The following is a 22,582-nucleotide window of genomic DNA, read 5'->3' on the forward strand; positions in this document are numbered from 1 at the left end:
ATTCTTTCTTTCCCCTCCTCCCTTCCCCTTTCATAGCCAAAGAGCAATTCAACTGGGTTTTACATGTTTCATTGATCAAGACCTATTTACATATGATTAATATTTGCAATAGTAATAATTTAGAGTCTATGTCCCCAGTCATATCCCCATCAAACTGTGTGATCAAGGAAATGTTTTTTCTTCTTTGTTTATACTCCCACAGTTCTTTCTTTGAATGTGGATAGTGTTCTTTCTCATAAGTTCCTTTGGATTGTCCTGAATCATTGCATTGCTACTAGTAGAGAAGTCCATTACATTCGATTGTGCCATAGTGTATCCATCTCTGTGTATGTTGTTCTCCTGGTTCTGCTCCCTTCACTCTGTATCAATTCCTGGAGGTCATTCCAGTTCACATGGAATTCCCCCAGTTCATTATTCCTTTTAGCACAATAATATCCATCACCAACAGATACCACAGTTTGTTTAGCCATTCCCCGATTGAAGGGCATCCCCTCATTTCCAATTTTTTTTTGCTACCACAAAGAGTGCAGCTATAAATATTTTTGTATAAGCCTTTTTCCTTATTATCTCTTGGGGTACAAATCCAGCAGTGTTATGGCTGGGTCAAAGAGCAGGTAGTCATTTAAAGCTCTTTGGGCATAGTTCCAAATTAATTGGCCTCCAGAATGGTTGGATCAATTCACAACTCTACCAGCAATGCATTAGTGTCCCAATTTTGGCACATCCTCTCCAACATTTATTACTTTCCTTTGCTGTCATGTTAGCTAATCTGATAGGTGTGAGGTGATACCTCAGAGTTGATTAGATTTGCATTTCTCTAATTATAAGAGATTTATAAAACTTTTTCATGTGCTTATAGATAGTTTTGATTTCTTTATCTAAACACTGCCTATTCATGTCCCTTGCCCATTTATCAATGGGGGAATGGCTTGATTTTTTGCACAATTGATTTAGTCCCTTTGAGAAGTTAGACTTTTGTCAGAGGTTTTTGTTATAAAGATTTTTCCCCCAATTTGTTGCTTCCTTTCTAATTTTGGATGCATTGGTTTTGTTTGTACAACTCCTTTTTAATTTAATGTTATCAAAATGATTCATTTTATATTTTATGATATTCTCTATTTCTAGCTTGGTCTTAAATTCTTTTCTTTTCCATAGATCTGACAGGTATGCTATTCTATGTTCATTTAATTTACTTATAGTTTCCTCCTTTTCTTCAAGTTTCCTTTTTCTTCCTCTCTTTCTGCTTCCTCTTTCTCTTTTTCTTCAACCCATTCTTCCTCTTAACATCATCATCATCATTGTCATCTTTGTCACTACCACTCAGCAGCAGTGAAGGGTGGTCAATGGTCATTTCCTTTTCAAGGTCATTTTAAAGAGGAGGAAACTGAAGCAAACAGGGGTAAGCGAGTTGCCCAGGGTCACCCAGATGGTGTCTAGACCTGGTACTCAATCCATTGTGCCTAGCTGCCCCAAATGGAGCTGTACTTAGAAACAAAACAGTGGATCTCTGTGTAGGCCTGAGTGGGTCAGATGATCTCTAAGCCCTTTTTGGTTCTACTCTTTTTGGTTGGTAGACACAAATTCTCAAGGCTGGAAGGGACCTTGGAGGCCAATCCCTAATCCTCTCTAGGAATTCTCTTGAGTTTGTGTGTTACCAGACTTCTCAGAAGAGCTTTGCATGACAGCCTTTTTCATTTCATCCTCCCGTATTTTGTGAAGTAATATGTGGTTACAGGTGGAGGTTAACTTCTGGGTAGAGAGGCTGAGTTCTGTAAACTTCACTCAGCAATTTTGACATCAGTGAAGTTAGGGAGAAATAATCAGTTCCTGGGGATTTAGATTGCAGGGTAATTTTTCAACAGCTGGTTCTTTTGGCAGGTGGTTCATCTCTTGGAGACTCACTATCCAGTAAGACTTTGGTTTCCAGCCTGGGGCAAAAGGGAGGTTTTTTTGGGTTATTGTTTTTTTCTTTGCCTCCTCCCAGGAGAGACAAAACTGGAGAAACTTGGGGTCAGGACAGGGGAAGAGATGAAAGCAACAGAAATGAAATGCCTCTCAGAACAGGCTTCCTTTCTTCCAATCTCCTTTGGAGCATAGAGCTGAATATCTCATCATAAAGAGAAAAGATGCAATGTAGAAAAGTTGTCTCCAAGGTGGAAAATTTTTTTAAATTTCATTTCCTCATTAATTTACATTATGTTTTGATTGATCAAATCATTTCAATTTACATTTATGGAGTAGCTCCTATGTGTAAGGCTCTAGTTATACAAAGACAAGAAAGGAAGTGGTCCCTGCCCTTGAAAAGCTTCCTTTCTATGGAAAGGATATAACATGTTCATAGAATACTATATACATTTATATATGTGTTTATACACACTCATACACATATGTAACTCAATGAATAGGCAAGTTTCGCTTATAATTAGCCTATAGACTGCTTTGCTTTACAAGGAATTTGTGTTATTCCTCTGAAGTTTAAAAAAAATTTGAGCATGTTTCCTTGCAATCTGTTCATATGATTAATTTGCTCAGTCAGCCCTTATATCTATCATGTGTAGAGTAAAGACATACTTGAGCCAGAACTGCTTCCATTGTCACCATTTCTGGATCATCAAGAGTACATATTGAGGAGAATTGACTTTACTTACCTTATTAAGTCAGGTTTCTACAGAAAAATGGGGCTGCAAGATCATCAGAGGCTCATGGCCACCACTGTGGCCTCACACCCTTCAGCAGGGAATCTGGTTGTAGAAAATGACACCATTTCCCTTAGAACTCTTTCATTCTTGGTGCTATTAATTCCTGTCCAACTTGCTAAGGCAAGATCTCTGCAATAGAGAAGGAATTTAAGACATGTTCAGGTGTTATTTGGTTGCTTTTCAGTCATGTCTAACTCTTTGTAATTCCATCTGGGATTTTCTTGGCAAAGATGCTGGAGTGATCTGTCTTTTCTTTCTCCAGCTTATTTTACAGATGAGGAAACTGAGATAAACAGGGTGAAGTGACTCACCCAGGGTCACACAGTTTCTAAATGTCTGAGGCTAGATTTGAACAAAGGAAGATGAGTTGTTCTAATTCCATGCCTGGTACTCAGTCTACTGAATTGCCTAATTTCCTATTACCTTACTTCAAAATTCTGTTTAAAAAAAGAGAGAGAGAGAGAGAGACACTTAAAGGGAGCAGCTCCCCTCAACAATATGCCAATTCTTTAATTTCAAAGTTCTGCCACAATGCACAAACTTTTGTGGAAGTTCCTGGAGGGCTAAAAACATTTCTCAATCATCTTTGCCTGTCTACCAGAGCTTAGCACAGGAACTTGGATATGGACAGAACTTAATAGATAATTTCCAAATGAATGAAATCTGGTGCTAGTTATATGAAAGAAAGCACTCACATCTCTATCTCTAGACCTGAGTGTCAGGGCTAGCAATTACTTATTAGTGAGTTGGCACAGCCTGCTGGGAGGCTGGAAAAGTTGATGACTCAGAGCATCTGAGGCCCTTTGTGGTCTTTTGGCTCTCAGAACCCATCCCAGCCCTTCTGAATTCCCATGTTTCCTGGGCCCAGTCAGACTTGCCTTGTAGCCCAAAGGGGTAGAATTAGGAAAAATCAGTGCAGATTACAGAGGGGCAGATTTAGTTTGGCTATAAAAAAGAAAACATGGCAATATTAGAGCTATTCCAAAGGAGAATTACCTGCCATTAGTGGTAGTGAGTTTTTCATCCCTGGAGGTCTTCAAGAAGAAATGGAATGATTATTTTTATTTGATATAATGAAGGGAATTTCTTTCTAGGGATGGGTTGGACCAGTTGACCTATGAGATCCCTTCCAAATCTACGAATCTGATTTTTTGGTTAATTAGCTAACATTCTTTGGATGGATCCCTTCTCATCATTTATAACCAGAATTTTCTCCTTATGGTTTGATAAGATATAAACTCTTCTGTTTGGTATTTAAAGCCCTTCACAAGCTGACCCTAATCATCCTTTATAGAAAGGATTCTTATCCTTCTTGTGTCAGAATCCCTATGTTCAGTCTGGTAAAAACCTCTGGATTTTTCAGAAGAATGTTTTTAAAAGCAGAAAATAAAATAAAGAGAATTACTAAGAAAGGCAATTATATTGAAATACAGATGTAATTTTTTTCTGGTCCAACTTCACAGAACTGTTACTTGTAGTCCATGGACTCCATGTTAAGAGTATCATCTCATTACACATTACTTCTCATCACACATCCAATAGGTCCGTCCAAACTGGCCTGATGGTTCCTCACACATGACCTTGGGTTCCTCACACATTGGGCTCAAGTGACTTGCCCAGGGTCACACAGCTGGGAAGTGTCTGAGGCCAGATTTGAACCTAGGACCTCCCATCTCTAGGCCTGGTTCTCAAACCACTGAGCAACCCAGCTGCCCCCCTTTTTATTTTTTATTATTATTATTTTTTATAACCCATACCTTCCATCTTGGAATTAATACTATGTATCAGTTCTAAGGTAGAAGAGTGGTAAGGGTCTTCTATCTCTGTATCTTCTATCTTCTATCTCTGCATCTTTTTACCCAGTGTCACCCATGCCTAGAATACACTCCTTCCCCACCTCTACTTCTTATATAGTTGGTTTATGCTAATATACGTACATGTTGTCCTTGGGATACAGTGGTTGACTTGACTTCTTTGATGTCTTGTCTTTTGTCTTGCCACTGGATTTTGATGACTCTGGAAAAGAGAGTGAGGCTGACTATTTGGCACTACTCTGCTTCGTTTCAGTCCAATTTATGTGTGAGTCAAAAGTCATCACCAGTGATGGCATTTTGGTGCTCTTTAAGTACAAAGGAAAACAAGCAACCAGGCTCCCCAGAGAGACGGCAAGCTTAAGGACAGGAGTGGCTTCTTGTTTGTATTGTATTCCCAGCAAATAGCACAGTACCTGATAGTCAGTCGGTGTTTAATAAATGCTTTTTGATTGAGAGAGGGGATTCCTTTTCACTTTGAGTTAAACTAGTTGGCCACTGAAGGCCTTTTGGACAACTCAAATTCTGTGACATGGTGAAATACCAAAGATGGATTCCTGTGTTTGTGGTGATACTTTGGCATCATCATGGCAGTAGAGAAAGGATCTGCATAATCTGGGACTTGCATTTTGATGAGCTGGGTTAGAATGATGTCTCTGTGGCTTCTTAGTTGTGGATCTTTCTCTGAGACCTAGTTTCCTATCAAGAATAATATAATATTTGCATTCTATACCTCTCAGTGCTGTCATGAAAGATGTGCTTTGCATACTATTAAATGTTATATAAATGTGAGCTATAATTATTTATTTATAGGTAGAATGGTGTAAGTGAAAGGCTTTCATCTGCTTGCTAATGTAGATGAAATTTTAACAAAGGCGACATCCAAGAACCTGGGTTCCCCCAGCCATACTTCAGACTAGGGACTGGGGGGTCTCCTTTCTACCCTAATTAAAAATTCAGTAGCCTGGACAGATAGCTCATCAATATTTCACCTTGCACATTCCCCCCCAGGAGAAGACTGTGAAGCTCTTGGTGAGTTAGGTCTGTCTGTGAAGACCCTGAGGACTCAGTGCTCTTGTCTAAATGGGTCATAGGTTTCTTGTTGACAGGTGTATAATGGCTAGTCTTGAGGTGTGTGTGTGTGTGTGTGTGTGTGTGTGTGTGTGTGTGTGTGTGTGTGTGTGTAGTAGTAGGTGGAATGGCAATGAGTCTTAGCTACAGGGGGTGGAGGGGAATGAGTTTTCCAGTCATTGGATGGAAGAACCACACATAATAGGAGACTGAGACTAAGCCATCTGCATATCAGTGTCATGGTGGAGAAGGTGAGTGAATGTCTTTGAGTATCAGAGCTCCTAAATGACAGTTCAAAGAAAAAGCAAAGCATTGGCTAAATAATAAATAAGTAAATACTCATTAAATAAAAATGGCGTAACACTACACATCCTTCCCCCCCACACCACTGGTCATCCTCAGCCATACTACTTATTTTTGTTCCTATTCTAGTCATCAAATGGTTAATGACCATATAGGACAGGGTTAGGGGAGAGGGGTCGGGAGGTCAAAACTAAGGAAGAGATTAGGCAGTCAGGACAGGTATAGACAGGACAAAAAAAGAGAACCAGGATGAAGCCACCATCAGGAACTGGAGAATTGGTTGCATATAGATATGACTCCCAGGTGGACTTGATGAAAAATGGTAGTGGGAATGTTGTGGAAAAGTCCCTGAGTTTGGGGTCCCTGACTCTGCTTCTTAATTAAGCTGTGTGATCTTGAACAAATCATCTCATCTCTTCTAGTCTTAGTTTCCAATTCTGTAAAATGCAAAGTGCAAGCATTATTATCCCCATTTTACAGAGTAGAAAGCTGAGGCTCTGAAAAGTTAAGTGATTTCTGATTTATGATAAAAGTAGCTGAGCCTGGACATCAACCCAGGTTTCCTAACAAACATCCTGATAAGTAAAGGTTCACTCTCTCCCTTCAAAACTGAAATGAACTGCCTTAGGAAGTAGGGGCTTCTCCCTCAGTGAAAATTTTACAGCAAAGGTTGGATGACCACTGATGACATATGTTGTAGATGGCCTCTAAGGTCTTTTCCAACTCTGAAATTCAGTGATTTGACAATCCCTAAAGTCCTTTCTAGCTTTAAATCTTTGCTCTCAAGTCTGGTTACCATAGGGGTCTTTTAACTCTAAGGAAGGATGTGCTTAGTCTTCTTACCTGGGTTGACAATGGCCTGCTGGGAGTCAGTTCTTTTATGTGTTGTCCAGGTGCTAACATGCTTGTAACAGAGAGCTCACTTGTCATTTACCTGTTATTGTCTGTGGGTTGCCTCCAAATCAAGTCAGACCTTTGCTTGACTCAGACATTTTTCTTCTTAGGAAGGAAGAGAAAAAGAACTGTCTGGATGTACTGTCTGAGGCACTCTGGGATAGATGCCTATTTTTCTTATAACTGTAGTATCGAGGACCCTTTTCATATGTGAGAGCCCAGAAAGCCGGGCCATTTTCAGGGCACTCTGTGTGTCAGCACCTGCTCCAAACCACGGTTCATTAGCATCAAACCATTTTTTTGACTTTTACCATCTAACTAGAGGAAACAGGAAAGGAATTTGAAGCCATTTTTTTTTGTCATGGATCCCTTTGCCAGTTTGGAATAAAACAAAATGTGTACGATCACAAAGGAAATGAGTTCTTTTGAAATCCATTTATGTACTGAACTGTTATATTGATATAATGTTAACTATTTTGAAACATAGAGATTAAAATAGTAAAAAAAATTAATCAAACAGCAAAGCACCCTGGACCCAAGAAAAGTTCTGAGGATAGATAAGTTACTAATCAGTGAGGGAGGGCAGATTCCCAGAGAATCCATATGAATAGGGCACATGCATACAGAGAACACACATGATCAGCAATACACATGGGGAATACAACACACATAGGAGACCCTTATTGCCAAGGCAACTCATGCCTCCAATGATGTATAATCTCTCATGGACCCTAGTGATATTATTGCTCTGGTCTGTGCTTTGTGTCATCTCTAATGTTGCATCTTTGGTCTCCATTGGACATAGTGTTGTCTGTGCTGGGTGCTGTGACTCCTTTCTCTTTTACTCGGTATCCTATGGGCTGTTCTCATGTTTGCTGGGCTATTTTCTGTCATCATCTATTAGGTCATAAAATATTTAGCCTCTTTAGACCTCCTGGTCTTTGTTAACCATCTGATGGGATGCAATGGCTAGTAAGCCTTTCCCTGACAAAGAAGGAAAAATTAAAGCTGTTTTAGAGCCTAGCTTAGGCTTTAAGTCAGATCCTCTCAGGGAACAGGTAGAAGCTAGTGGAAGTCTTTACATTTCTTTTATTTCTTTTTGACACCTTTAATTCTAGTACTACTCTCTAAAATGTTTAAGTACAGGACTTGGGGTTAGAAAATTTCATTTAACCCCTGTTCAGTTCCTTATTGTCAGTCTGTGTTCCCATAATGCATTCGGGAGATTGTACTTCTAACTCATCCCAGTAACTGGGTGAGGGATGGGATCTCCTCTCCTGATGTTTTTATTTGACATGCAAATGAATGACAAATGGTATTCAAATCATTGATGGTGACAGAATGGCTTCAAAATCTTTGTCTTTTGTGCTAGTTCAAGTCAACATAAACCTCACTATTTGCCCTACTTATCCTTTATGCAACAACAACAGCAATAATAATAATCACGTTTATATGGATCTTGAGTCAAGAAGATCTGAGTTCAAAGCCAGCTACCCACTATCTATGTGACTCTGGGCAAGTCATTTCTGCCTGCTTCAGCTTTCTCACTTGTAAAAAGGGGTTAATAATAACATCTACCTCTCAAGGTTGTTGAGAGAATAAAATGAGATATTGTAAGGCACCCTTTAAACCTTAAAGGGTCATATGAATATTAGGTATGATGATTTATAATTTATGTGATACTTTTTTCACAGTGACATTGTGAAGCTCAGGGAGATTTAGTGATTTATCCAAGATCGCATGGATAGTAAGTGTATAACCTATTTTCTTTACTTTCTGTTACTAAACTCAATTTTCTGCTCTGGTTTTATGCTTCTACATGTAACCTTGCTTTTTATTATTTTCTCCCAAACTCACCCCCTTTCTGAACTTTTCCATTGCTGTTCAAGGTACCATAATCCTTCCATTCATCCAAGTTTGCCACATTGGAATCATCCTTGAGCTTCTTCATTCTTTCTTAGCCTCTGTAGCCAAGCTATTGTGGAGTCTGAATGATCCTTTCTCTTCAGTCCCTGTCCTATCCATCCCCTGTTCTTTTTTCTCACATGGCCAGCACTCTTATTCAGGCCCTCATTACCTCTTCCCTGGACTACTGAAACCACTTCTTAACTGACCTCTTTGCTTCTAGTGTCTTGCTCATCTTGCAAACATTTGCCAAAAGGATCTTTCTAGGTCCTTATCTGATTACGTCACTGTATTCTTCAAGACCTCAAAGATTACATTTCTTGTGGAAAAGAATAGACCAAGGCCTGGAGAGGCTAAGGAAATTATTTAAGGGCATTGAGGCTGTAAGGATCAGAGCCAGGCTTTGAACTGAAGCCCTTTGAGTCATTGTCAGCTAGGAGAACTGTATTTGGAATGAGAACCAGCTGGGTGACCTGGAATAAGTCACAAGTCACTTAATCTCTATGAGTCTCCATTTCCTCATCTTTAAAATGGGGAGGGGGGTATTGAATAGAATGACTCTTGATGTCTTTTCAAGTTCATCTCTAATCCTATGACCAGCTCCAGTATTCTTTATGTTGACTGACATGAATAATATCTCTTATGCAGTGTAGGAGAATATTCAGAACATGGAATAATGGCAAGAATCCTGAATGAACTGGTTTTGGGTTCTGACTGGACAGACAGACAGACAGAGATAGAGACAGACAGACAGAGACAGAGAGAGATGGAGACAGAGGATAGAGATAGAAACACACAGAGAGAAGAAAGGGAGATAGAAAGAGAAACAGAGAAAGAGATAAATAGATTTACTTACCCTTTTATGAATGAGAATGCTTCCTATATTATACCATCATTCAGTCTATTTGTTTGGAGTCAGAGAAAGTGCATTTGAATCCTGGTTTGTGTTACTTGCTTCCTGAATGACCTTAGATGAATCACCTTTTTCCTTTGAGTTTTAGTTTTCCCCTTCCTCAAATGAGGGACTATAAGTCACATAACCCTGTTCTGCCTCCGGTTCGTCATATTTAAAATGAGAATGATCCTTCTTCGGTTACTTTGTGGGGTTGTTATTCATTTTGGATGGGATTATGTTCTTGAGAGTCCTCAGCAAATTGTAAAGTACTGTGCAGTGTAAGTTATGGTAATGACATTAACCACCATCATCTTAAGCTAGTGTTGCCTCAGACCAATGGAAAACTGGCCAAATAAGTCTGCTCCTGGGGAAAAAAATTTAAAAGCAAGAGATCCTTTGTCCTCTAGTCAGTAGGGCCAGACCTACTTTTTAGTTGATTTTGGTCTCCTATGACATGAATTGTTTTCCATGTTTATGTACACACACACACACACACACACACACATATGCATCTATATGTAATAGAACGTAAGCTCATTAAGGGCAGGGAGTGGTTTATTTTTCTATCCTTTGTGCCTAGTTCAGTGCCTTGTATGCAACAGGGGCTTAATAAATGCTTCTTGATTTAGATAAAATCATTTTAACTGTTTATTTTTCCCTGCTCTCTCCTACTAGTTTGTAAGCTTCTGAAATCAGGGATGGTGTCTTATTTGGCATCTTATTTGGCATTTGTCTTCAATAGTGACTTTGCATGTAGCCAGTATTTAATAAGAGGTTGATACATTTAAGAGTGAATGAATGAAGGAATGAAGGAATGGGTCTGGAGAGCTCACTTCCAGTGACACAGTCTCCATATTCCTGTTTGTAGGTTGCTGTGCACCTGGAGATTGGACACATTGGAGAAGGAGCCACGTCAACAGGTGAGGGTTGGAGATGCTGTTTCCCAGGAGCCCGTCATAACTTGGAGCAAACTCCAAATTCACTTTACCAAAAGGTCACTCATTCTGTATTCATGTCCCTATTCTTCTCTTGAGCAAACCAGCAGTTATAAAAGAATGGACCAAAATCTCTGGAAGAGTTATGTAAGATGAATTTTCTTGGGAGTAGGCTCAGATTTGGCCTTTGGCATAGGCAGCTTGGGTGGCCACCACTCTGGGTATCATTTGGGGGGAGTTTGACATATCTTCCCCTTCTCCCAACCCTCCACTAGCCCGCTACCCTGTCCCAAATCCTGCCATTAGAATCAGTCTTTTGGATTAAGACACTAAATGCCTCTCCAAATAGGTTATCTGGGATGGGTAATGTTATACCATCATTACCCATTTACACTCTGGTAAGGATCAGTTTATCAGATTATCTCTAGCAGAGAGAGGAGAATGGGAATGTCACCCGGGATAGGTAAGTTTTGACTTGGTGTTGGCATTCTGTTGCAGAAGGGGAGGGAAGGAACTTGGATGTTTGGGAATAGAGATCTGTCTGTTCGTGTCAGTGTGACTTCACCATTTGTGGTGAGGGTCTAATCATGAGCATTTTCCTCTAGTACTGGGATGGGCAATCTTCCCCGCAATATCTGTCAAGCAGGCCATCTCGGTTTCCTGTGAGTCTAGGGAGCCCACAGACATTGCATTATTTATTCTCATTGAAAATCCTCCTTGCTGTCAGCAGCCAAGTTCCTCACATTCCCTTTTAAGAGACTTAGAGACAGAACAGGGTGGATACTTATTCTGCTCTGCAGCAATTAGTTTTTTTAGACTAGCTTCTGGGGCATCTGCCTAGTATGGAAAGTGAATTGGGGTGGGTAGGTCTTCCCTTTAAGTCTTTAAAAATTTAGATTATTATTTAAAAAGCATGAGATTCGTAACTCTCCAATTGGAAATCTTTAAGAGGTGCACTGGAAAGGTTTTATAGAATCACAGAACAGAATTGCTAAGGCTGGATGGCACCTTCTCTATCTAATCCAACCCACCTCATTTCAGAGAGGAGGACACAAGAGCCCAGAGAAGGTGAATCATTTTCTTTAAGTCCCTTAATAGAGCTTGGGATAATGTTAGGAGATGGGAGCCTTCATCATAGCCTGCTGCTGAGTCTGTGTGACCCTGAGCAAATCACTTGGTTTTTTCCAATTCGTTTCTTCTTTCTCTGTAAAATTTGGATTTAAACTGGGAAGTGTGTCAGGTCCCTAAAGATTCTATGATGTAGGGAGCAGCTAGGTACCACAATGGATAGAGTGCCAGGACTGGAGTCAGAAAGACCTGGATTCAAATCTGGTCTCCGACATTTCTTCATTGTGTGACCTTGGGTATGCCACTTAACCCTAATTGCCTAGGCTTTGCCACTCTTCCATCTTAGAATTGATACCAGGACAGTAGTAAGAGTGTAACAAAAGTAAGATTATAAGATTTTACCAAGTTCGTCTAGATAAGAGGTATCAGATATGGCGCATTATGGCAGCACAACACAATACTCCACCAGATTAAAATGTGATTGGGAGGGGCAGGTAGGTGGCTCAGTGGCTAGAGAGCCAAGCTTGGAGACAGGAGATCCTGGCTTCAAAGTTGACCTCAGACATTTCCTAGCTGTATGACCCTAGGAAAGTTACTTAGCCCCATTTGCCTACTCTTCTGCCTTGGAACCAATACTTAGAATTGATTCTAAAATGGAATGTAATGGTTTTTAAAAAAGGTAATTGGGAAACATTGAACAAAATAAATAAAAGTACAATTTTGTTGTTCATTGCTGTTCAAATTTGTGACCTTATGTTCATGAGATATATTTTGGCAAATTCATTGGAATGGTTTACAAATTTTCTTCTTCAGTGGATTAAGGGAAACAGAGATTAGGTGATTTATTCAGGGTCAAATAGCTACTAAGTGTCTGAGGTCAGATTTGAACTCAGGTGTTCCTGACTCCACTCCCAGTGCTCTATCCACTGACTCACCTGTACCTGCCTCCTAAAAATACAATAGAATGTAGATAATGTTAATATGTGGTTTTCTAAGTCAGTTTGTGACTGTACTTCCCAATTTCTATTTGAGCTTGATGACACTGTCAGATGACCCACCACAACAGTTCAGGTCTGAGAAATGAGGTGATTGGGATGATGGGAGCTTGTTCCTATAAGGCTCTAGGCCAATGAAGAGGCAACATTGTGCAGTGGAAAGAATATAGAATCTGGAGTCACAGAACCTTGGGTTCCTGTGATTCTTAGGAATCACAAAATTTAAGAGCTAGAAGGGATCTCATCCAGTCCTACTCAAACAAGACAGTAACTCTCATCATAACATAATGGGTCCAGACTCTGCTTCAGTTTCCTTCCTTGAAATGAGGGGGGTTATGACTAGGTGACCTCAAAGATCCTTCCTAGCTCTGATTCTGTAATCATCCAGCCTCTGCTTGAAGCCCTTAAATGTTAATTGTTAGGAAGGTGTTTTTTTTTCCCTGACATGATCCTGTGGGATAGGCTCAACTCTCATTCTTTAAAAAAATTTCTTTTACATTCCTACTTCTATCTTAGAATCAGTATTGTATATTGGTTCCAAAGCAGAAGAGCTGTAAGGGCTGGGCAATGAGGGTTAAGTGACTTGCTCAGGGTCACCCAGCTAGGAAGTGTCTGAGGCCAAGGCTCTCATTTTTATGAACCTTTTGGGACTTCACTAAATTGTTTCTCTTATAGAATTCCAGCTCAGGCTCTGTTTCCCCACTCTGATTGAACCTTCCAGTGGCATGATCTCAGAGCCCTCAGAGTCAAGCATTAGAAGACAGTACTAGGTACTAGATCTGGATTTCATCTGTGTAGGGAACTTCCTCTTCTCATGCCGCTTGCCTCCTTCTCTGCAGAGGCTAAGCTACTCTCCCAAGATCACACAGTTACTAAGTAAAGAGTTCTTTCCATCCTTCCCCTTCCCTGGCAAGGCTGTCAGAGCCCCAGAGCCATGTCCTCATCACACTGCTGGATGACTAAGGAAGAAATTATGAAGCAATGGGAGGAATTTCTATACTGGGAGAAACTGTCAAGATTTTATAGGGAGTTTCCATGTAAAGTACTACTCAAAATAAAAATACCTCCCTGTAGACACATTGCAGAGCTATTGCTACCACCCTACGCACATTTATGTTGGCTTTTCAAAGTGCTTTCTCATCTCCCATCTCACTGGATCCTCCCTTCCAGCAACTTCGTGGAGGAGGCAGGGCAGGGATTATCATTCCTCCTTGACAGCAAAAGGAAGGAAAGCACACCAAGAGTGGAGGTGATTTTCCCAAGGTCACATCAACAGTGAATGGCAGAGCCAGGACTAAACTCTGAAGCACTTGCTCCTTTTGGACTCTGCTCCCTCTGTCTCTGGCTTTTCTCCCAGACTCGCCTCTGCCCAAGGTAGGAGTGACAGGCTGACTGGCAGAACTCTCTCTAGGGTACAGTGATTCAGCCTAGAGTGACTGCCCTTGCCAGGCACTTTGTGGGGTCTCCCCTTCTCAAGGGTAGTGACTCATTTTTGGAAGGTCATCTACAGGTGGTGGTGACTGGTGATGGGGAAAAAAAAGAAGAAAAGAAAAAGCCTGAGGCTCAGATCCAATGAACTCCCCAGGGGGAGTTAGAGTGAAGAGGAGTTAGCCTTTTTTGGCTTGGTCACTGAAGATAGAATGAAGACCCATATGTGGAAGAAACTGGGATTAAGATTTTGGCTCACCCTAAGAGAGACACTTATAATTAGTAGAGCTATTCAAAACAGGAATTTTAATTACAGATTATATTTAAAGTAGCATTACCAGCTGGAATCACTCTCCCCACTGTTATTGTTCAGTTGTTTCAGTCATGTCTGACTTTATGACCCCATTTTGGGGTTTTCATGGCAAAGATATTGGAGTGCTTTGCCATATCCTTTTCCAACTAATTTCACAGATGAGGAAACCAAGGCCAACAAGATCAAGTGACTTGCCCAGAGTCTTGCAGCTATAAGTGTCTGAGGCTGGGTTTGAACTCAGGTCTTCTTGACTCCAGGCTCAGCATTCTATCACTATGCCACCTGGCTGCCTTAAATTTAGATAATACTTTAAGATTTGGAGAATGGTCTGCCTTGGGAGATAACCAGGTCCCAATACTGGATATATTCAAGCAGATATTGAATTCCTTAAGGATGCTATAGAGAGAACTAATGCCTCATACATGTGGGTTGGCTTTTGAGTTTTGTTTTGTTTTGTTTTCTTTTGTTTTTTAGCTCTAAGGTTTTAGGCATTGTGGTGCAGTGGAAAGAGCATGGACTCTTGTGTTAGAGGATCTAGTTTTAAATCCTGCTTCTTTAGTTTACTACCTGAGAGACTTTGGACATGTCACTTAACCCTGATGAGCCTCAGTTTCCTCACCTGAAAAATGAGGGGGTTGGACTAGATCATCTCCAGGGGCTTCTTGCTCTAGATCTCTGATTCTATAATTCTAATATTTCTTCTTAGTATATTTCTCAACCATCCTCCAGATAAGACAGGACTGCCATCTACCCTTCTGGCCCTGGACCCCTGGAATCACTTTCCCTCTCCTTAATGTTCCCTAACTAATCAGTTTCTTCATCTTATTTAATGGAGACAGCTAGGTGTTGGGACACTGGGTCTGGAGGCAGGAAGAGCTGAATTCAAATCTAACCTCAGACAATTACTACTAGCTTTGGGACCTTGACATTTAACCTCAGACTGCCTTAGTTTCCTCAACTATAAAATGGGGATCATAATAACACCTTCTCAGAGTTGTTGTAAGGATCAGATGAGATATTATTTGTAATGTAGCATACTTCCCGCACATAGTAGGTATTTACTAAATGTTTATTTCCCTCCCCCTTTTCTTTTCCTTCTATTTCCAAATATATTTTGTGTTTGTTCTCTTTTTTCTATTCTCACTCTTTCAACATCCTTGTCCAGGCCCTCATCTCTGCCCATTTTTACTATTGCAATAGCCTCCTAATTAGTCTCCCTGTATCCATTGTCTCCTGTCAGCATTCCATCTTTCTCACAGCTGCCAAAATGACCTTCTTACTGGCCTGTTGCTATCCATGCTTGGAAGCCTTAGCATCTCTCCCCTGCCTCCAGGAGATCCTTCAGACTCCTTAGCTTGGTTTAAAAAATGTTTTTCTACTTTCTGGCTCCCTGGTCTCATCCTGTATCCTGCCCCAGTGTATCCACACTGATCATCTCCCATGTCTGGAACACACTCCATCTGTGTCTCCACCTGTAGAACTACTCTTCCTTCAAAGGCAGGAAGCTCAAGCCTGCCTCCCTCCATAAGACTCTCTTGGATTTCCCCAGGTGAAAGGGCTTATCCTATTTCAAATGATAGAGTATTGCCTGTGTCTCTCCTTTGCTCTTAGTCTCTTCTCCCTAGAGTCTTATTGGGGAACCATTGGGGCAGCTAGATGTCTCAGTGGATAGACCACCAGTTCTGGAGACAGTAGGTCTTGGGTTCCAATATGGCCCTAGACTCTTCCTAACTTTATGACCCTGGGCAAGTCATTTAGCCCCACTTGTCTATCTATTACCACTCTTCTGCCTTGGAATAGATATTTAGTATCAATTCTAATAGAAGGCAAATGTTTTTAAAAAAACCCAACTAAACTTACCATCTGACTTAATTCTAAGACACAAAAGCAGCAAGAGCTAGGCAATTAGAGTTAAGTGACTTGCCTAGGGTCACACAATTAGGAAATATCTGAGGCCAGATTTAAACCCAAGTCCTCTCTACTACAGTATCCATTGTGTTACCTTGCTGCCCCTTAGGGTATGTGTTTTATTCCATCTTTTACACTCTATAAACTCTTTGAGAGCAAAGGCTGCACCATTTTTCATCTTTATATCAATTATTCAAAAAACATTTATTAAGTGCTTCATATATGCTAGGCACAATGCTAAATAGTAAGGATACAAAGAAAAAGCAAAAAAAAAATTCTTGCCCTCAAGGAGCTTGAATTCTAATTGGAGATAGTTATATAGATAGATAAAGAGATAGATGCAAATATATACAGATTAGATACAAAATCCATTTAGAGGGGAAGATATTAGCAACTGAAGGGACCCAGAAATACAGAAAGAAATGCTTAACCTGAGGGTTTTTTTTAACATTTGATATCTTTAATATCATCATAACTAGTTACAAAATTCAGAAGAAATTATTTGAAATTGTTTACATTTAAGTCACATTACTTATTTAAAATCCATTAACAAGAATCAGTCAGGCATCAACTGAGGGTTTTTAAAAAAGTTTTTGTTTAAAAAAATGTCAAATTAAAAATATTTTTTAATAATTTTTTTAAAGCCGAATTTTTTTTAAACCCTTACCTTCCGACTTGGAATCAATACTGTGTATTAGTTCTAAGGCAGAAGAGCAGTAAGGGCTAGGCAATGGGGGTTAAGTGACTTGCCCAGGGTCATACAGCTGGGAAGTATCTGAGGCCAGATTAGAATCTAGGACCTCCTACGTCTCTAGGCCTCACTCTCAATCCACTGAGCTACACAGCTGCCCCCTAAAAGCTGATTAAAAAAAAAAAGTCAGGGATTCTGAGAGGCAGATATGAGAAAGAATAGCATTCTAGGCTTGAGCGACAACCAGCATAAGGATCACAAGTGAGAGATGAGACACTGTGAATGTGGAACAAATAAGAAGGCCAGTGTGACATAACCATAGCATGAATGAAGGGGAATAATATGTAAAAAGCCTGGGACGTTAAGTTACTGCAAGGATGTAGAGGAGATAAGTTTGTATTGGATCATAGAGATAGATACATTGAACAAAATGATTTCTAGGTCTTTTGATACATAAAAGGCTGTAACTTCATCAGTGAAAAGCAATGTGGCTTTGTGAAAAGATCCCTTGGTTGGGATGGTGGTTCCATTGTTGGTGTGATCTTGAACTTCTCTCTGGACCTCAGTTTCTTCATCTGGAAAATGAGGGGGTTGGCTTTGATAACTTCAAGGACTCTTCCATGTCTTGATCCTATCATTCTGGTGCCTTTGTCTTCTCTGGCTTTAAATCCTTTGGTTCAGTGACACAGATAGGAAATCCTCCATAACTTGGTTGACATTCTAGATTAGTCATTATGGCTGAAAAAATAACATCTATTGGCTAAACATCTAGACATGATTCTTTCTATCCCTACCTAGACTGATGCTTGGATAATGAATCTAACCTGGGTATTTCTGGTTTAGAATATGGATATCAAAAATGTAGCAGAAAAGAAAACAATCAAGCATCATTTGGAAAGAAGTTGTGGGACAACATAATTGTGGGACAACAACAAAAGGAATTCAGGTATGAGGAACTCTTATGGTAGAAATTCTGTCCCCTGATATAGCTTGGCAACCTTGTCTGGGTGGCACTGGGCCTGGATTCAGGAAGACCTGAGTTCAATCTGGCCTTAGGAACCTACTAGCTGTGTGACCCTGGGCAAGCCATTTACCTTGTGTCTGCCTCAGTTTCCTCAATTGTCAAATGGGGATAAAATAACTCCTACTTTTGGCTCTAGAGTAAAAAATCTGAATTCAATACCATTTCCATTCTTAATATTTGTGTTACCTTGGGGAAGTCACTTAATGTCAATGGATCTTCATTTTCCTTGTAACTTTAGATCTAGGATCCTCTTATCTTATATATACTAGCAATGTAATCTTATTTTTCCAATTTGTAAAATGGGGACAATTCAATCATCTACTTCAACCAACCAATCAACAAGCATTTATTAAGGATTTACTATGTGCTAGTCCCTGGGGATACAAAAAGAGACAAATAAACAAAAACAACCTCTGCTCTCAAGGAGCATACATTCAAAATTTGGAACAATATTCAAATGTTTAGTTAGTAAGAAATAGACAGAATCAATGAAGCTAGTATGAAAAGGGAAGTCATTAGCTTCTAGGGAGATTAGAAAATGTTCTCTGAAGAAAGTGGAATTGGATCTACAGTTCTTAGGAAAAATTTGTATAGATATTAATTGTTTCAAACACATTCTTCCCATTCAGCTTTCATTTTAGAATGCCAAAATGTCTCTTATCATGTTCAGCCACAATCTTCTCTTTGATGTCTTTATATTTGGTGCAGTTTGCTTGGAGGAAACCAAAGTATTTTTAGGCATCACCTCCAGTCATTGGTTCAGTGTGACTTTCATATATCCAAGCTTGAAACTTCCAGTTTATCTAAAGGAATTTGACAATTATCACATCCAATGGCATTTTAATATCATTGAAGATATCACATGAGATCAAGGAGCTATATAATTTTTTGTTGAATATAATTTGATTACAATCTTTTGGTGCCTTGCCTTCATTAATTTGGTAGCCAGATTTAGTTCTATTCAGGAGAGAAGATGATGGCTAGGCAGAACTTCAGTGAGTTAAAATTATCATCGTTGTTACTGACATTTGCATAGTGTTTTAATGTTTACATGTTATCTCATTTTCTCCTTGAAATGCCTCTGTGAAGGGCTATAATTATTCTCATTTTACTGATGAGGAAACTGAGGTGGAGAGGTTAAGGTACACAGTGAGCTAGCATCATAGGAAGGATCTGAACTTAGATCTTCCTTATTTCAGGTCTAGTTTTGTACCTACCACAACTCTTAATCGTCACTGTCTCCTTTTCTATATGTTCCTTCTCCTCTTCCTCTTATTCCTCTATCTCTCTAAGGAGAGTAAAACATTTTTAAGGTTAGGGATCATATCACACTTTTTTGGTGTTCTTTTTAGGGCCCTGCCATAGAGATTATCATTTAAGTACACAGTAAACACTGTATTATTATTATTGTTGGTGGTGTTGATTTTTTTCACTTGTATCTGACTCTTCCTAACCCCATTTGGGAGTTTTCTTGGCAAAGATACTACAGTGATTTGCCATTTTTTCCTCTGGATTATTTTACAGATGAGGAAACTGAGACAAGCAGGATTAAGTAATTAAGTAATTTGCCCAGGGTTGTGTGTGTGTGTGTGTGTGTGTGTGTGTGTGTGTGTGTGTGTGTGGCCAGATTTGAATTCATTAAGTTGAATCTTTCTGTTTCCAAGCTCAGGGCTCTATCCACTGTGCCATATAGCTGCCCTCAATGAGAGGACATAGGAAGTAGATTATTTTCTAAGGTTTTAACAGCAGCCTAGGAGGAAGAGCCTTTGTGAATGCAGGTGTGTCCATTCATTCCTACTTTGTTGTTATTGTTGTTGAGTCTTGCCCTTCTCTTTGTGACATCATTTGAGGTTTTCATGGCAGAAATACTGGAGTGGTTTGCTATTTCCTTGTCCAGCTCATTTTACAGATAAGGAGCTGAGGCAAACAGAGTGAAGTGACTTGTCCAGGGTCCCATAGCTATTGTCTATGGACATTCAGGAAAAAGAGTCTTCCTTACTTTAGGCCTGATGCTTTCTCCATTGTGCTATATTATTAGCTATGTTATATTCTATCTGACTTTTTGCCTCAATTAGTAATTTACCTTCAAAAAATCACCCCATGTAAGACTAGATGTATATTTTGAAGTTTTGCTATTTTTCTTATTTGTTTTTACCATAGTGTGTTTGATAGGCAACATGGTGTAGTAGATAGGGCACTATACTTAGTCAGGAAGATCTGAGATCAAATTCTATCTCATATACCTACTAGCTGTGTGACCCTGACCAAGTCACTTAATCTACCTATGCCTCTGCCCTTCATTATTAAATGAGGGCATTGGCCTCTAACATCCCTTCCAACTCCAAATGTATCATCCTATGATATGTGTAGTATGACATGTACTATTGATTAGGAGATCAGAGGGGCAAACACTTCCTGGGAAAGGGCTGGTGGTCTAGATATGGACTTAAGCAAGCATAAAAGAAAAGGCAGGTCAGTATCAGTGCTTTCTCAGAGCCCTGGAATCCAGTGAGTGAGAGAAATACAGGAAACTGACAGTGGTAGGTAGTTGACTTTTTTGTATGGTTGTGTGGTTTGTCTTGTTTCCCCAGTGTGTTGGCATTTTATGCCAGCTTTGAACATTCCCCAACCATGCTATGCTCATAGATGTCATTGCTATTCCACAACTCTAGCTATACGTCACATCAGAGTAATGTGAGCTTTTATCAAGTACAAGTTTACACTTGATTTTTCTATCTACTTGATTTTAGTAGTATTGACTATTACACATTTTATGCATGGTTAGTCTAAGAACCATCTTTGCAACTTTCATGTCATTATGATAATCATTACCTTGGGATAATATATGAAATATTTTTGTGCTGGACCATGCCAAACTTTTGTGGGACTTAATGTGTGCCACACAGTGACATTTGGAAAACAGACCATTTATCTCTGAAGGTTCAAATTCAGAAATAGATCTGTTTGCAAAGGGGGTAGCTCTTGACAGCTAGGATCAGGAAGCTGTCATATAAGGTGATAAGGTCATGGATTTGGCTTTTTGACTGAAGAATTACAGAGGAAGAAGTAGATAGAAGAGAAAATGGATAGGATTTGGTGGTTGATTGGATGGGGCATCATGAGAAGATAAAAAACTGTAAGGCCACGAGCCTTTGTGAAACTAGATATCTTGTTGAAAGAGTGATCCCACTTTACTCAGAGAGAGGATGTTCTCAGAAGCAGATAATATGGTTGGATACGGCCCAGGTATTCCTGCACAGATTCAGCATTGCTTATGCCCTTCAGTGGTCCTTGTGCCTAAAAGATTCATTCAGGAAGCTCAGAGCATGGCCTGACATGCAACATATCCTGAGGGATAAATCATACAGACACACAGGGAAAGCCACATAGGAACAACATAGCCAGGACAAAGAGAACTCACCACTCACTAGCTCCCTTTTCTTTCAGTATAAAACTCTAAAAGACGAATAGGATGGTCTGGCTTATAAACAGCAGCCCAGAAGTTCTGGCTCTCCTGTTTTTTTTTTTGTGTGTGTGCTGCCTGCAGGCAGGCTCAGAGTAGGTGAGAGTCTCAGAGGGAGAGTACAAAGCTCCTATTATTGCCTGAAGCATCTATTTTCCAACCTCACAGTTTAGCTGCCTTGACTTCCTTTATGTGCTTAGAAAAATAACCCCACTGAAGAAAGACCAGACAGACTGTGTACAGTACAACCAGCAAAGCCTGGAACTTCCATACAGGTACTTGTAGTTTGTATTTGCCTGTATTGTAGCCCATATTGACAGACCTCTAGCTTCACTTCCTTAGCCTTTAGTAGCAACAGTTGCATTGAAGGAATAGTTTACCTACTGTGTACAGGTGTCAAAATGCCTGGGGCTTAGATGAATCAGCACCAGGGCCAGTGATCTTCCCTGTGGATCTGCCAGCCTTGTCAGCACCATGGCTAGCAGCCAGCCCGCTGCCTCAGACAGCTTAGGGGACATTATTGTTCCTTAGTGATCATCTTTATTAAAAATTCTTTATAGTTTCTGCATATAATCACCAACACCTGACAGTTACCTAAGATTCTAAACTTTTCACATCTGTTATCTCTTTTTATTCTCACAGTAATTCTAGGAGATTGGCAAAGCAGACATCATTACCCAAGTTGAAAGTAAGCTCAGAGAGGACAAGGATTATTTTATTTTCATCTTTTTATATTATCTCTAGTGCCAAGTGCAATGATTTAAATCTTACTTTTTGTCTAGATCTCTGATTTCATTGGTGGCAAGTAAATGCCTTCTATCCACCCAAATTAGCAACTTGTTTGTATTTTAGAGTAAATTAGATTTTTTTTTTTTGGTCAGGGGAGCATTGAGAGACTATGACTTTCCCAACACAGGCATTGTATTTCACAGGTAGGACCTGAATGAAGGCCTTCTCAATCCTGAACCTGGCTCCCTATTCATGATGCCATGCTGCTACTTCTTATTTTTATGCATAATAGATACTTAATAAATGTTTAACTAAATTAGGGAGAAATGGAAGTATGAGAGATCATACTTACAGATTTTCAGAGTTGTAAATCATGGACGGGGAACACTTGTATATGATAATGAGATCAAGGGTATAAGCAACCCTTTGTTGAAAGGGCAGATTGTGGGA

The 22,582-nt window shown here is 39.8% G+C and overlaps 1 protein-coding gene across 7 annotated transcripts in view; it reads left to right on the forward strand.

Annotated features, from left to right (window-relative positions):
• Positions 1 to 10,449: 10,449 nt before the first annotated feature.
• Positions 10,450 to 22,582, forward strand: part of ATP2B2 (ATPase plasma membrane Ca2+ transporting 2) — a 591,738-nt gene continuing 579,605 nt past the window's right edge. For all 7 annotated transcript variants that reach the window (XM_056804635.1, XM_056804631.1, XM_056804633.1 and 4 more), the window contains exon 1: positions 10,450 to 10,498. The gene's annotated coding sequence lies outside the window, so the exon portion shown is untranslated. The remainder of the gene's footprint in view (positions 10,499 to 22,582) is intronic.

The sequence above is a fragment of the Monodelphis domestica genome, chromosome 7, assembly GCF_027887165.1.
Source record: "Monodelphis domestica isolate mMonDom1 chromosome 7, mMonDom1.pri, whole genome shotgun sequence".
NCBI classification, from domain to species: Eukaryota; Metazoa; Chordata; class Mammalia; order Didelphimorphia; family Didelphidae; genus Monodelphis; species Monodelphis domestica.